The following is a 14,512-nucleotide window of genomic DNA, read 5'->3' as shown; positions in this document are numbered from 1 at the left end:
ATCACATTACATTACATTGCATTTGGCAGACGCTTTTATCCAAAGCGACTTACAATAGAGGACATAGGGACTGCAAATACACTTGCAAATACACGATGCACAGGAAATATACAGAACAGTAAGCTTGGGTTAGTGAGTTTTTTTTTTTTTTTGACAAAGACATACACAAACATACACACACACACACTGCATAGCCTAACTTGCTGCCTAACCTGATCTGGGGCATCAGCGCGGTAAAAAGTCCTGAAAGAGAACAGTTTTTACCTGTTTCTTGAAGGTTGAGATAGATGACGCTAGACTTGTTGCTTCTGGAAGTTTGTTCCACCGCTGAGGTAGTAGAACTGAGAACAGTTTTGCCTGAGATCGCTTGGGGCGAGCAAAAGGTACTGCTAGTAGGTTTGTATTAGAGGAACACAGCTCTCTGCCGGGAGCATCCGTCGCTCCACCGAGATGCACCGATGATCATCTCCATTGCCATGGTAAAGGCTAGAGGGGATGTGACGCAGCCTGCCCTGAAGCCCACTTCCAATGATCACCATGTTTTGTACTCTGTGGTTGTTTTACAGAATAAGAAATGCTGGAGGAAGCTTCTGACCAGGTTTGTGGTGGTTTCATGCACTTGGAAGAGGTTGAAGGCCTCCCAGATGACAGATGTGGGGATGGATTAAGAAGCCTTGGCTCGGTTGAGGAATAAAACATGCAGGTCTCTTCTGTACCCTTTGAAGATTTTATTTGTTATTGTGTTTCAGGTGAGTTTGGAGTGAGAAGTTATGACTTGTTATCGTGAAGACATGCGTTTAAAGAGGATAGAATTTACGCAGAGGTGCACTGTTTGTCATAGCTTAATTTTGACATTGATTTTCAGTCCAGTCAAGGTGCTGTGAGACTTCAGTGTGTTGTTGGTGCTGATTGCCATCACCCTGTTCATAGGTGAAACTAAAAACTTGAATGTTGTATTTGAATATTTGACAATTTGATTAAAATAAGCTCAAAATGATCATTACAGTCTAAATCAGCTCATTTTAAAATGTTGATTTGAATAGGTGTCAGTGCCCAATATCCAGATAAAGTGGGGCAAAACAGTATTTAGTCAGCCAACAATCGTGCAAGTTCTCCCACTCAAAAACATGATCGAGGTCTTTAATTTTCATCATTGGTATACTTCAACTATGAGAGACAGAAAGCACATTGTCTGATTTTTAACAAACTTATTTGGACATAATGATTGAGAATAAGTAGTTGGTCAGGAACAAACATTCATTGCAATACTTTCTTATATACCTTTTGCTGGCAATGACAGGTCAAAGGTTTTCTGAAAGGCCTCATAAGGTATTCCAGGGGCGGGCAAACTTTTTGGCTCAGGGGCCGGATTGACTTTTAAAATTTGACAATATGATACATGTAAAACAAAAAAATGTATTTGTGAACAGTACATATCAGACTCTTTTGATATTCGCTTTGAAAATAAAACCAACTTGGTTTTGAAGGCTCTGACATTTGCTTGCATTTCATTCACAAACCGTTTTTTTGGTTGGATCTTCACGTCCAGCTCATTCATGTGTGTCAGTAGGTCCACAGTAAATGTTAAATAACAAAGCCAATCCGTGTTATTCAGTTCAGGATAAATTCTCAAGAGTTCTGAAGTAGCTCCAAAAATTGATAATCTCCAGTTTGAGCTCCCACATTCGTTGATCCAATCATACATATCAAGCATGAATTCTGTACCAATCTTTGATGGGCCAGATGTGGCCTGTTTAAGAATAAGAATAAGAACAACTTTATTTATCCCAAAGGAAATGGTTGTGCCAGAGTTTCAAGTAAAACATAACAATAATAAATAAAGCGAGGATAAAAAATGGATGAACTTTTCCTTGTTTCATTCATAATGAACATTTTCCATCAGCCGTGTTACAGGCACTGCTTTTCCAGGACATATTTGCAAATGTTAACAGTATGTATTTAATTAAAAGTAAAAAAAAAAAAAAAGGTTAATGTGTAAATATCTCGTTACAATGTGAACACCTGCAGTTTACAGACAAGTGCAGCTTATGTGTTTGTGTTTTTACCCACTGTGGTTTATATTCAGATGAGCTCCAGATGTCCAGATGTCACTTTCTAGGACTTTCAAGTTGCACAACAGTCCTCATTATCACGGCATCTCCTCTGGTCCTGCTCACTCTAGGTGAACAGCAGGGGGTCCAGGGCGGGTCGGTGTTGGATCTCAGGTAAGACAGAACAACAAGGTGCTCAGAGGACGTCAGTCACTCCTACAGAGCCAGGATGGGAGATCTGTACCCAGGGTCCTGTGGTTCCTTGTTTTCCTGCAGACGGGGATGATTTTGGAGGTCTTGGAGCAGACCGACGCACAGAAGGAGACTCCTGGGCTGCTGGGTGACTGGACTTGGACCTGATTCATCAACAGTGTGTCAGAACTTCTCTCCATTCAGTGCATTTAAAAACCTCTGCATGTCAACAATGGTGGTCTGGCATCAGTTAAGCCATAGAATGCCAGTATAAGAGTTCAGAGAAGCGGGACTCGGGATGAAAGTGTCCACGGAGGGGATTCCACAGGTCCCACATCTCTTTTCTTAATTCATAATTTAAATTACAGTTAATTCATATGGTTAGAATTAGAATTAATTCATATAGTTTGAAGTAGAATTAATTTATATAGTTCGAAGTAGAATTGAACCGAAGAGTTTATGGCTGTTTTCCGAACATACCCCGTTAACGGAAGTGAAGAAGGGAGCTGTCGGTCCCTGAAGGCTCCGGGGTTCCGCGATTTGTTCCCGGTCAAAAGCGCCGTCCAGCCCCGCGACGTAAGTTCACTTTTACAGAGAATAGTGACGATTTCTCGACCTACAATCGGATTGACCGTGTTTATAACAACTGTGAAGCAACTCCCGGTGATTTTTCACGGTAATTGAGGGCCTTTCGGCCGAGAAATCTTGACAACGTCACAGATTTCGTGAGCTGAGGTAAGGCTAGCTAACAGCCTAGCTAGCGGCCTTCCGCCATCTTGCCTCGGAGCGCGTCGGTAATTGAGTGTTGGCGACTCAAACGACAACGATAAAGCGGTGGTCTAACCGAGCGCGATCGGCTCCGTCCGACCAGCAGTCGTCGTAACAGCCGGTATTAGCCGGTGCGGGGCGGGGTTAGCGTTCAAGGCCGTCGAAGGCTGTTTGGGGTGCCGGGGTCCAGTGGGTGTTCGCCACAGGACGAGATGATTTACCGTCGTGTTTAGAAATTGTTCTGCTGGTAGTGACGAAAACATGAATGTAATTAAATGTAAATGTGGATTTAAAACCATTTTACTGTTGTCTTGTGTTCGTGCCGTTTTTTGAATCGTGTTTCCCGGCGATGAGCGGCGAGTCTCTGTGAGAGCTGGTCGCATCGATACGGTAACCAGACGGGTTCACAAGATGGCGCCCGTTTGCCGCGCTGTGTATCGTGAGCGGTTCAAACGTCCTGTTTCCACCTGTGTCTTTTCTCCTCACGGGCGACTTTTTGCCACATTCCAGGTTGATTTGAAGGGGACACGATTCCTAGGAGTCTGCTTGTTGAAGTCATGGGTTTACTTTGATGCTCCAGCGTCCTGTCGGGGGGGCGTGCACCACGTGACCGGGCAGATGCGGAAGATGCATTAGCCATGTTGCTTCTTGTCAAGCAGGAGCATCGGCGTCCACCTGGACCTCCATCTCCGGGGCGATGGGGGCGATGGGGGCGATGGGGGAGATGCGCCATCGCTCCGGGCCGAGTGGCGGAGACGGGGTGGGGGTTTATTTGTGAATGAAGTCGTGAGTGAAGCTGACGGTGCGGGGAATGCGCCGCGTCGAGCGAGGGCGCGGGGCTATCGCTTTTTCGGCCTTTTGGCTAAGATCAAGTGTAGTATCTGTTCTTATCAGTTTAATATCTGATACGTCCCCAATCTGGGGACCAAATATTAAATTGATTTTTGGAACAGGGAGATGGAATAGGGGTTGCTCCGTCCACTCCACGAATCGACCCGGTATTGCAGTACCTCTGGGAACGGTGCACCCCCCGCTTTTGTGTCCGATGTCAAGGTTGCCGTGTCCTCCAACAACGTCATACGTAACCAACATACACGGGATCCAGATCTTGTCTGTGCCCTGTGTGACCAGCGACACTGGCCCGGTTGTTTCTGCCGGTAGGGAGCGGTAGATAGCGACACATGAGCGTGTCTGCCTGAAACCCTGTCCCTACCATTCGCCCCGTGCAGCCCAATAAAATCCCACTATGGACCAGAATTGAGCCTAAATGGATCGCATTTGAAACGGATGGATTGCCTTGTATAGACTGTGTCAGACTGGGCTCAGGGGGAAGTTCTCCCGGTCGTAGAGCGGCAGAAACCCCTCGCGGCATCAGGAGGACGGACGGAACGTGTTCCGGTTGTCCTCTGACTTCTTCGTGAAAATTGAAGCGCCCGTGTCGTTTTCGGCGTCCCGGCCCGTCAGAACTCAGAGTTGACGTTTTTTTTTGACGGAGTGTGTGTGTGTGCGTGTGTGTGTGTGTGTGTGTGTGTGTGTGTGTGCGAGAGGGATCGTGTGTGAGCTCCCGGAACAGTCCGCGTGGGTTCCCCCCCGACTGAGAACGGCGTGCGTGTGAAAGCGGGACGCGTGCGACTCATACTTACCTGGCAGGGGAGATACCATGATCAAGAAGGTGGTTCACCCAGGGCGAGGCTCAGCCATTGCACTGCGGCTGTGCTGACCCCTGCGAATTCCCCAAATGCGGGAATCTCGACTGCATCATTTCTGGTAGGGGGGGACTGCATCCGCGCTCTCCACTGTTGTGCTGTTCAAGAGCAAGTCTGTGTCGCTGGAGGCCGGGTTCACTGTTCATGGTCGTACGCGCCGACCCTCCCTGGCTGGGCTGTGACCCAACGAGGGAGTTGTCGTTGCACATGTCAGGTGCACCGCAAAAGCGTGGATTTACGATCGGGCCAAAAAACAATCCAGAGTGTCCAAGTCCATGAAATGCTCCTGCTTCTTGATCTCCACTCCCCGTAGCCTCACCGTTCCACCCGAGTTCCTCTCATCCCCACACATGTATGCTGTCTTGCTGCGACTAACTTTCGTTCCTCTCCTTTCCAGAGCATACCCCCACCTCTCTATAGTTTCACTGAGACACTTTACAGTTTATAGTTTATTTTGATTTCCAATTCAGCCTTTTATTATTTATTACTGTTATATTTTCTGGAACTCTGGCACAACAGTTTCCTTCGGGATTAATAAAGTTGTTCTTATCTTATCTTATCTTATCTTATCTTATCTTATCTTATCTTATCTTATCTTGACCTCCACCTGTTTTCTGCTCTCACTACAGATCACAACGGCATCTGCAAAGGTCACGGTCCGTGGAGATTCACGTCTACCCTCATCCGTCACCATTGCGAACAAGAAGGGGCTCAGGGCCTATCCCCGACGGAGTCCCGCTTCCACCTTGAACTTCTCTGGTCCCGTCTTACAGCACACCGCACCACTATCTCCCAGCTAGCATACATGTCCTGCACCAGTGTAACAGACTTCTCTGCCGCTCCAGACTTCCTCATAGGATACCAGAGCTCCTCTCTTGGCAACCTGTTGTGCGACTTTTCAAGGTGTACAAAAAGGCAATGGGGCTCCCATGTGCCTTCTCTGTACTTCTCTATGAGCATTCTCGGTGCAAATACTGCATCTATAGTAATCTTCCTTTTTCCATGTTTATTTTATTTAATTTTCTCTTTCTCTTGTAATTTACTGTCCCGCCATGAATTCGAGTCCTGGTATGGCCTTTGCTAGCTCCCTCTTTACCTTAGGGTGCAGCCTAAGTTAAAGTGTGTCTGATGATTTTGGTTAAAGTAACCTTGGGTGCCACTGGCTGTAATCATGGAAACGCAATAGAAGGAGCTCCAGACAGATCTGGAAATGACTGGAGGTGGAAAAGACGGAGGACGGCTGCTTATAAAATGCCCTTCCGCGTAGGTTAGTCTCGTTTACGGTCATACCACCCTGAACACGCCCGATCTCGTCTGATCTCGGAAGCCAAGCAGGGTCGGGCCAGGTTAGTATTTGGATGGGAGACCGCCTGGGAATACCAGGTGCCGTAAGCTTTTTCATGTTCGTCCTCTCTGTCTACAGCAGGGGGTGGTGTCTTTCAAGAGCGCCAACATTTCACACACGGACACACGCCGCTCATTCCCTTGTGGTTGTCCCACCGGAGTCACCGTGAAGCCAGGCGCGACACGCACTCAGTCATAGTTCCCCGCCTTACCTTTCGGGTCACTTTCCGTTGTCTCGCCACCTCCGTCCGTCGCTCGCCGCCTTTCTTTTCATCCCTGTACAGTGTTTCTCCATGTGTGCTGAATTTCTTTTTCTCTCGTTTGTGCCTCTCGCTGTTGAATAATCCAGCCGCTGACCTCCGTACCGCTGGCTCTCCTAGACACTTCCAGGCCTCCACATGTACGGTACGTCATCAGGACCCCCTGCCTTTGAACTCCTCCTCCTCTTCGATACCCTCCTCGCTTCTTTTTACACTCATTTCTGCTCCTTTTGCGATCGCCAGTAATCAGCGCTTCTACCCTTGGCTCTCTTTCATTTTTCCCCATTCATTCATCATATTCCTAGGAGTCTGGTTGTTGAAGTCCTGGGTTTACTTTGATGCTTCGCCGTCCTGTCGGGGGGCCGTGCACCACGTGACCGGGCAGATGCGGAAGATGCATCAGCCATGTTGTATTTTTTTAAAGCAGGAACATCAGCCTCCACCGAGACCTCCATGTCCGGGACGAGACAGAGGTCTTATCTTATCTTATCTTATCTTATCTTATCTTATCTTATCTTATCTTATCTCGACCTCCACCTGTTTCCTGCTCTCACTGCAGATCACAACGGCATCTGCAAAGGTCACGGCCCGTGGAGATTCACGTCTACCCTCATCCGTCAGGCCGTCCGTCACCGTTGCGAACAAGAAGGGGCTCAGGGCCTATCCCCAACAGAGTCCCGCTTCCACCTTGAACTTCTCTGGTCCCGTCTTACAGCACACCGCACAACTGTCTCCCAGCTAGCATACATGTCCTGCACCAGTGCAACACACTTCTCTGCCATAGGATACCAGAGCTCCTCTCTTGGCAACCTGTCGTATGACTTTTCAAGGTGTACAAAAAGGCAATGCGGCTCCCACCGGCCTTCTCTGTACTTCTCTATGAGCATTCTCGGCGCAAATACTGCATCTGTAGTACTCTTCCTTTTTCCGTGTGTATTTTATTTAATTTTCTCTTTCTCTTGTCATTAACTTTCCCGCCGTGCATACGAGTCCTGGTATGGCCTTTGATAGCTCCCTCTTTACCTTAGGCTTTAGCCTTAGGCTGTAGCCTAAGGTAAAGAGTGTCTGATGATTTTTGGTTAGAGCAGTGTAGCACCCAACCTCTTAGTTATTGCAGTGATAGTACAATGGTTTGGGCCCTGGGAACGTTACTTTGATGAAATTTTCAATGGTAAACAGGAGAAACAATAATACCTAATTTTTTGATAACTTAAACTTATTTATGCTTTTTGATTATAGCGGTGCCTCCATCTCCTAAGGAGAAAATATGAATTAAGACAAACACAGATCTCTTTAAGTACAAATTTAAAGTTTAGTTTCACAAAATTAAAAGAAAGAAAAATGAAATGAAATTGGTAGTGCGTTCATTTGAGATTTTGTCGCTTTGCAACTACATAAACATATTCAAAAACCATGTACATCCCTTCAAGTTCAATCCAGTTAGAAAACCATAACCTTAAAGTCCTTTCTGTTTTTCTCAGAAAGTTCAATCGTGGCAGGCCTGATTCGATGCTCGGGATCGTTGGACCAGAAAAACAGAAAATGTCCGTTTCACTTGTTCACAAGCCCCAAAATAAAATGTATGTGCTTTGATGTACTCACTAATCCTTTTGGTGTCGAAGCAATGGATAGTCAAATGTTGTCCATCACCATGCGATTCCCTCTCGGCAAACGGGTTAGCAATGACTTGGCATCACGGCATCACGAAGTGCACTCGGTGAAACTCATCGGTTAAGCCTCAGCAGAAACGTCCAGAGAATTCCTCTTGGTCCACTGAGCATTAAAGATCTCCAATTCCAAGCTCATATACTTTACATACAGAGTATGAAATTAACTCGCGGTAAAATGCTAACAATGCTAACGCTCGATTAGCATCGCATATGTGCACTTCAACATATCGTCTAAGCATAAAAATCATATACATCGAGTACTCACTCATCACAGGGTTAAATAGTCGAAAACAGCAACGTAGACTCTGCATCCACAATGTTTTATGACCATTCTCCTTTCAGCTTAGCTTCACAAACTTCCCTCGGCAAACGCAGCAGTCGAATGCCTCGCGCCTAGATGTTCTATTGCCTTCCTCATTCAGATCCCGCCCTCACGCATGGGATTGGACACTAAGTGTACATCAACCAATACAATTAAAGAAAATACCATATTGACACTTAACAAGTTCGGATGCAAACAAAAGCACATGTTGAGCTGTACGTTTCACACAAGCTTGCGGCGATTAAAAGCACGATTCCCAAATAAATGACAAAAACCTTAGATAAGATTAAACCTTGTTTTTAACCATTTATGAACACATTTTAAACATGAAATATTAAATGTTTTACAGCCATTTCAGTCTTAATTAATTTTACTTAAATGTTAAAACATCTTTACATTTTAGCCTGTATGGTCTGTAATGAAATTTTAGACGGGCTACATCCTCCCCCTTCTAAAAGGTGTAGATGTCCTCATCTAACTGTACTGTTTAGACTTAGATCTGTAGGGGCATGTTTTAGGATGTTTCACAAGATCAGGGTTTCCTCTGGCACTGAGGTTCAAGTGAATGACCATGCTCTGGTGCACAATAGTCACAGGTTCCCCAGCTTGAGTTCCAGGTTTATCATAGGTCAAGCGGATCACTGGTTTTACTTCACGCATTGACTTTCTGCTTCAAGGGCTGGTTTGAGTTCTCAACTCCACATCAGTGTCTTCAGCTGTATCATTAGTATCTGCTTCCTCGTTGGAGGACTGATATTCCTCTTCCTGTGAACTGACAGAATGTACTTTCTCCACCTCCGGTTCACTCTCAGATGAGGGGAAATTTTCAAAGGGAGTATGCTCTGGGGTGGTTCGGTCTGGTATGGACAGTGGTTTCCTGACCTTATCATAGGTTGGGCACTCGTAGACACACTCATACTCAGATTCAGAGTTTGAAGAGATGTCAGATGTCTGATCATTTTGGTGATGTGTTTGATGTCTTAGAGTATGTTGTCTCCTGGTAACTGGTGTTCTGACTCTTTCAGTTTGTTCAAAATTATCGGGAATCCTGACAAGATAACCAATTTATAGAAGGTGGTCTCTGTGTTGAGTTTTGACACTTCCAGTTCCTTGTTCGGGTTTGACTCTGTCTACAGGTAAGTTGGAAAACTTTTTAATCACAATATAGGGTGTGGATTTCCATCTATCTTGTAGTTTATGTTTCCCAGTGAGGCCAACATTTCTTACGAGGACTCGGTCTCCTTCTTGTAGAGGTTGGTCTCTTACTCGTTGATCATAACAGGTTTTGTTTCTCGGATGGCTCTTGGTTGCACACTCTGCAGCTAAATGGTAAGCTTTTTGGAGTTCTTTTCTCATTTTGTCCACATACTGTAGGTGAGACGTCTCTGAATTACCGTCGAGAGCTGTACCAAAACAGAGGTCAACAGGCAATCTGGCATTGAGCCCGAACATTAAGTAGTATGGGGAATATCCAGTGGACTAATTTTTAGTGCAGTTATACGCATGTACTAACTGACTGATATGTTGACTCCAGTTTTGTTTCTGCACATTTTCAAGAGTTCCAAGCATTGAGGGAAGTGTTCTGCATTGAATGGCCCGGGCCACATACCTTTGGTTGACTCTGACCGCCAGTGTAAGGTTAATTGGAAATTACAAAATAAACATAATTTCTAATTTCACCTCATTCATGGGCTAAAGCTGCACTGCTTTTATTCTGAAGTTGTTGTTTTTTTTCCTAATTCACGCACATAATGACGTAATGCGAATATCAAGACATGCGCGCGATTGAATCACAATAAGACAACTTTCACCCTCAAAAATATCCGCTCAGGCTAAAAAAAGAAAGGTAGATGCCGAATGTAGGATTTTCAACAAAAATTGGACAGCTAAGTATTTATTTACTGAGGTTGGAGGTAAAGCTGTGTGTTTAGTTTGCGGGGAGCAGATCGCCGTGTTTAAGGACTACAATTTGAGTCGGCATTACCAGACGAAACATGCAGAGAAATATAAAAACCTGACTGATGATGAAAGAATGCGGACATTGGAAGCTTTGCTAGCTAAGTTGCAAACGCAGCAAGGCTTTTTTACCAAGCTTCATACATCCAGGGATGCAGCAACCAAGACCAGCTTCTTGATATCCCACAAAATAGCCAAAAACAGCAAGCCATTCGCAGAGGGGGAGTTTATGAAAGAGTGCTTGGTAGACTCTGCAGCACTAATATGCCCTGAAAAAAAAGCGGCATTCGAGCAAGTCCCGCTCTCCAGGCGAACCGTGGCGAGAAGGATCGAGGACATTGCGGGGAATCTGGAGCTACAGCTGCAACGTGAAGTGCCAAGTTTTGACTTTTTCTCCTTGGCTTTGAACAAGAGTTGTGATGTCCGCGACACAGCCCAGCTACTCGTATTTGTCCGTGGGATAGCGCCGGACTTCAAGATTACGGAGGAGCTGGCAGCAATGCGGTCGTTAAAAGGGATGACGACAGGGAGCGATCTCTTCACTGAGGTAAATGCTTGTATGGACACGTTGGGACTGAAATGGGACAGACTGGCAGGTGTCACCAAGGACGGTTGTCCAAATCTTACAGGGAAAAATGTCGGACTTTTAAAACGCATGCAGGATAAAGTGACTGAAATTGACCCTGATCAGAAATTGGTATTTTTACATTGCATTTTACACCAACATGTGTTGTGCACATCAGTGCTAAAAATTAACCATGTTATCGATGTTGTTACTATAATAGTTAACTTCATCAGGGCGCGGGCACTGAATCACAGACAGTTTATAACACTTCTGGAGGAGCATGAGAGTGAGCACAGTGACATTGGCTACCACACTTCTGTGAGATGGCTCAGCCTGGGCAAAGTGCTAAAAAGAGTCTGGGATCTGAAAGCAGAAATCCAGGAGTTTTGTGAGACAAAAGGCAAGGCCATCCCAGAGCTTGCAGATGAGGACAGGATGGCAGATTTTGCATTTGCTGTTGATGTGACTGCACTGATGAATGAACTGAACACCAAGCTGCAAGGCAAGGGCCTTTTTGTGCATGAAATGCACAGCCTGGTGAAGGCTTTCATGAGGAAGATACAGTTGCTTTCAAGACAACAGGAGAGCAACACTCTCACTCTCATGCGAACCCTGAAAGAAGTCACACCATCAGCTGATAACCTCTGCAGGTACTCATCCATGTGAGGAGCATTGTATGGTGAGTTTTCAGGGCGATTTGAGGATCTTAAAACAATGGAGGATGACATGCACATGATTTCTTCTCTCTTTACTTTCCGTGTGGATGATGCACCCAGTGATTTTCAACTGGAGCTCATCGACCTGCAGTCTGATGTAGTACTGGCAGAGCACTTTAAGTCAGGATCTCTGCTGGATTTCTACTCTTCTCTCAAGGAGAACTTTCCAAACATTAGGAGACATGCTCAGAAGATGTTTGTTCTCTTTGGCTCTACCTACATTTGTGAACAAACATTTTCAATGATGAGGTTTACAAAATCCAGGTATAGATCCTCTCACTGATGATCATCTGTCAGCTGTGCTTCACATCTCCACTTCAGACATTCAACCTGACTTAGATGCACTCGTTAAAGCCCAGCAGAGATTAGATTTCTCTCACTGAACAAGAAAAAAGAACTTTAAAACACCAAATGAGGTAGCTAGACCACAAATGTAGGCATGTTAAGGCACCAGATAACAGTGAACTGGGACCCTTTTTCTCAAAATCACAGTTCAGTGACAGTCAATATGTTGTATCTTGCTTAATGTTTGGTTCACAAAGACAATATTGTGATGTCTTTAAAATGCTCAGAACCTTTACACAACTATCCAACAGTATATGGAACTCAAAATGTGTTTTGAAGTGAATGTGACTGAAAATGTTCACTAATATGAGTAACAAATAGTAAAAAATGTAAAAATTTTGTCTACCATTGTGTTGAGAAATTTGAATGAATAAATTTTTGTAAGGCAACCTCATTTTTTCATTGCTTAACCTTAACATATACTCTTGCCAGCTTGTCAAAACAGTGCTATTTACTGCTTTTTATAAAGAAAGACAATTAATATTATGCAGAATTGAGTTCAGCCTTTTGGCCCGGCCCTCCACAATATTTTATGTTTCTTATGTGGCCCCATGGAAAAAATAATTGCTCACCCCTGGCCTAATGGGCTGTATGCCATGAGTCATGTTATGCTCTGGTATAAAAGTCATGGCGCTTCCTAATCGGCCCAAATTGCATGTGCCACACCAGTGTTGGGGCAGATACAGAAATGCTCGTCTGCCACAAATCCATACATGTTTTTTTGGGCATGGATAACCGTATTTATGTGGGAATGCAAAAATCCTCTATGGTGGAATACCAAATTTGGTGAGGTTTGTTTCAATACCCAATAATGGCTTGAGGGCAGTCATATTCATGGCGCACGCATCCATTCCCCACTTTCCAACCTCACATATACTATTACTATAGGAGTCATAAGTTTTCCTAACTAGTCTATCCGTTTCCATATTTAGCACAATGTCACACTTAAGTTGGCCCAGATAATGATCCTTTTTACCACACTGTCGTTTCATGCAAAATGGTGGTGTCTTTTCATTGTAATTAGAATGAATCCCTCAATGACAGTTCTGTTGGTTGCCATAGAATAATTAGCTGGTAATCGCCAATTTGATGGATTGTAAGGCAGAAAGGGAAGGACTGAGGTATTTGTTATATTCTGAAAAATTCAAAATCTCTGATTCAGTCCTTGGGAATACACCCATATTATGGACAAGGTTTCACTTTCATTTATTGGATGAGGTTGTATAGTCGGGTTAGGAGACACTGATATTGGCATTACAGTACAAACATAACAATCAGTTTGGTCTCCTGCTGTTATATTTATCAATTGCCACAAGAGACTGTTACAGTGAGGAGCATTGTTCTCATTTCATAGTTCTTTATAAGTTTGAGATAGGCCCTTCTTTACTCATTAGACTTGCCATTGTTTGTCTCTGCCTTCTCCTGCTGGGTTGGGTGCTCCTGTTTTGGCTGGCTCATCCTGGACCCTTCCAACCTAAACGGTTAGGGATCTGGTGGTTTCTTCATTAATGCAGCCGATGCCTTGAGACGAGTAAGACTATCCCTCTTACTCCCCTTTGTAGTCAGCCTTCCCCTCTAGCCAGTGTTAGTAGGATCAACAGTGTGATTATGAATCCAAGTGGATCGTTCCGCAGTTTTCACTGCAGTCGCCGTGGTCAGAAGTACTTGGAATGGTCCTTCCCAGCGTGCTGAACTCCAACAGCTTCTCTTTATGACTTTCACGAAGATCCAATCACCAACTCGGACCTTCCCCTGTGGAGCAGATTGAGATTCAGGCAGATCATTTGCGTCTGTTACGTCTCGTTGCCTTAGTGTATTTCTAATGTATTCCACTAAATTTCTTCTGTGTGGGCCTTCTCTAGGTCTGGATGTGTCATCGGTAACCTGAATGGTCCACCATGTATTATCTATAATGGTGTCAAACCATTCACCGTGGTAACTATGTGCATATACATTTTTACCATATATATGCACTCTCGCCATGTCTTTCCTGTATGTTCCATACATTTTCTTAGTCTGTTTTTTACTGTTTCATTTGTTCTTTCCACTAACCCTGCAGTTTGTGGATGATAAGAACAATGTCTCTTTAAGTCAATGTCCATAACTTGACCCATTGTGTACTACTTCATTTATTCTCTGCAGTATGCCATGGGTTGGCAGAATGTATTTACAGATAGGATTAACTACAGCTTCTGCATCAGCTTTTGTAATGCTGTGACCGTGTCTCGGCAAACTAATCACACTTTTCCTTATTTACAAAACCAGTATAGCAATTGCTCCCATTTCCCCTCTGTACACGTACATTTACACACATTCCAAACCGACACTCGGCTCCAATACACAGTAGTCCCGCCACGAGGCTACAGTTAGCTAGCGGCTAGCGATCGCATGCTATTAGCACTACCCAAGCTACTGCTGACCTCAACCCTACAAGTTAAACGGCCATTCACTCACTTCACCGGGACTCTTTCGCTCGTTTTTACCTATTTACGTGTCGTTATAACTCTTTACCTGTAACGCAGACATTAGCCACATTACTGGCGTCCAACCTCTTTGCCGCCGACACAGCACTGAACTAATGCTGTGACCGCGTCTCGGCAAACTAATCACAGTTGAT

At 44.7% G+C, this 14,512-nt stretch overlaps 3 non-coding genes across 3 annotated transcripts; all 3 read left to right on the top strand.

Moving 5' to 3' along the window:
• Positions 1 to 3,852: 3,852 nt before the first annotated feature.
• Positions 3,853 to 4,043, top strand: LOC147220330 (U2 spliceosomal RNA). Its single transcript, XR_015108174.1, has one exon. It is a non-coding gene; the product is annotated as a U2 spliceosomal RNA (small nuclear RNA).
• Positions 4,044 to 4,646: 603 nt separating this feature from the next.
• LOC147220329 (U1 spliceosomal RNA) lies at positions 4,647 to 4,810 on the top strand. Its single transcript, XR_015108252.1, has one exon. It is a non-coding gene; the product is annotated as a U1 spliceosomal RNA (small nuclear RNA).
• Positions 4,811 to 5,993: 1,183 nt separating this feature from the next.
• LOC147220328 (5S ribosomal RNA) lies at positions 5,994 to 6,112 on the top strand. Its single transcript, XR_015108486.1, has one exon. It is a non-coding gene; the product is annotated as a 5S ribosomal RNA (ribosomal RNA).
• Positions 6,113 to 14,512: the final 8,400 nt, after the last annotated feature.

Source organism: Fistularia commersonii, chromosome 24, assembly GCF_037954325.1.
Source record: "Fistularia commersonii isolate RoL2024-O1a breed Wild chromosome 24, RoL_Fcom_v1.0, whole genome shotgun sequence".
NCBI classification, from domain to species: domain Eukaryota; kingdom Metazoa; phylum Chordata; class Actinopteri; order Syngnathiformes; family Fistulariidae; genus Fistularia; species Fistularia commersonii.
The sequence above is the reverse complement of the archived record's forward strand: the minus strand, read 5'-3'. Positions and strand labels throughout refer to the sequence as shown.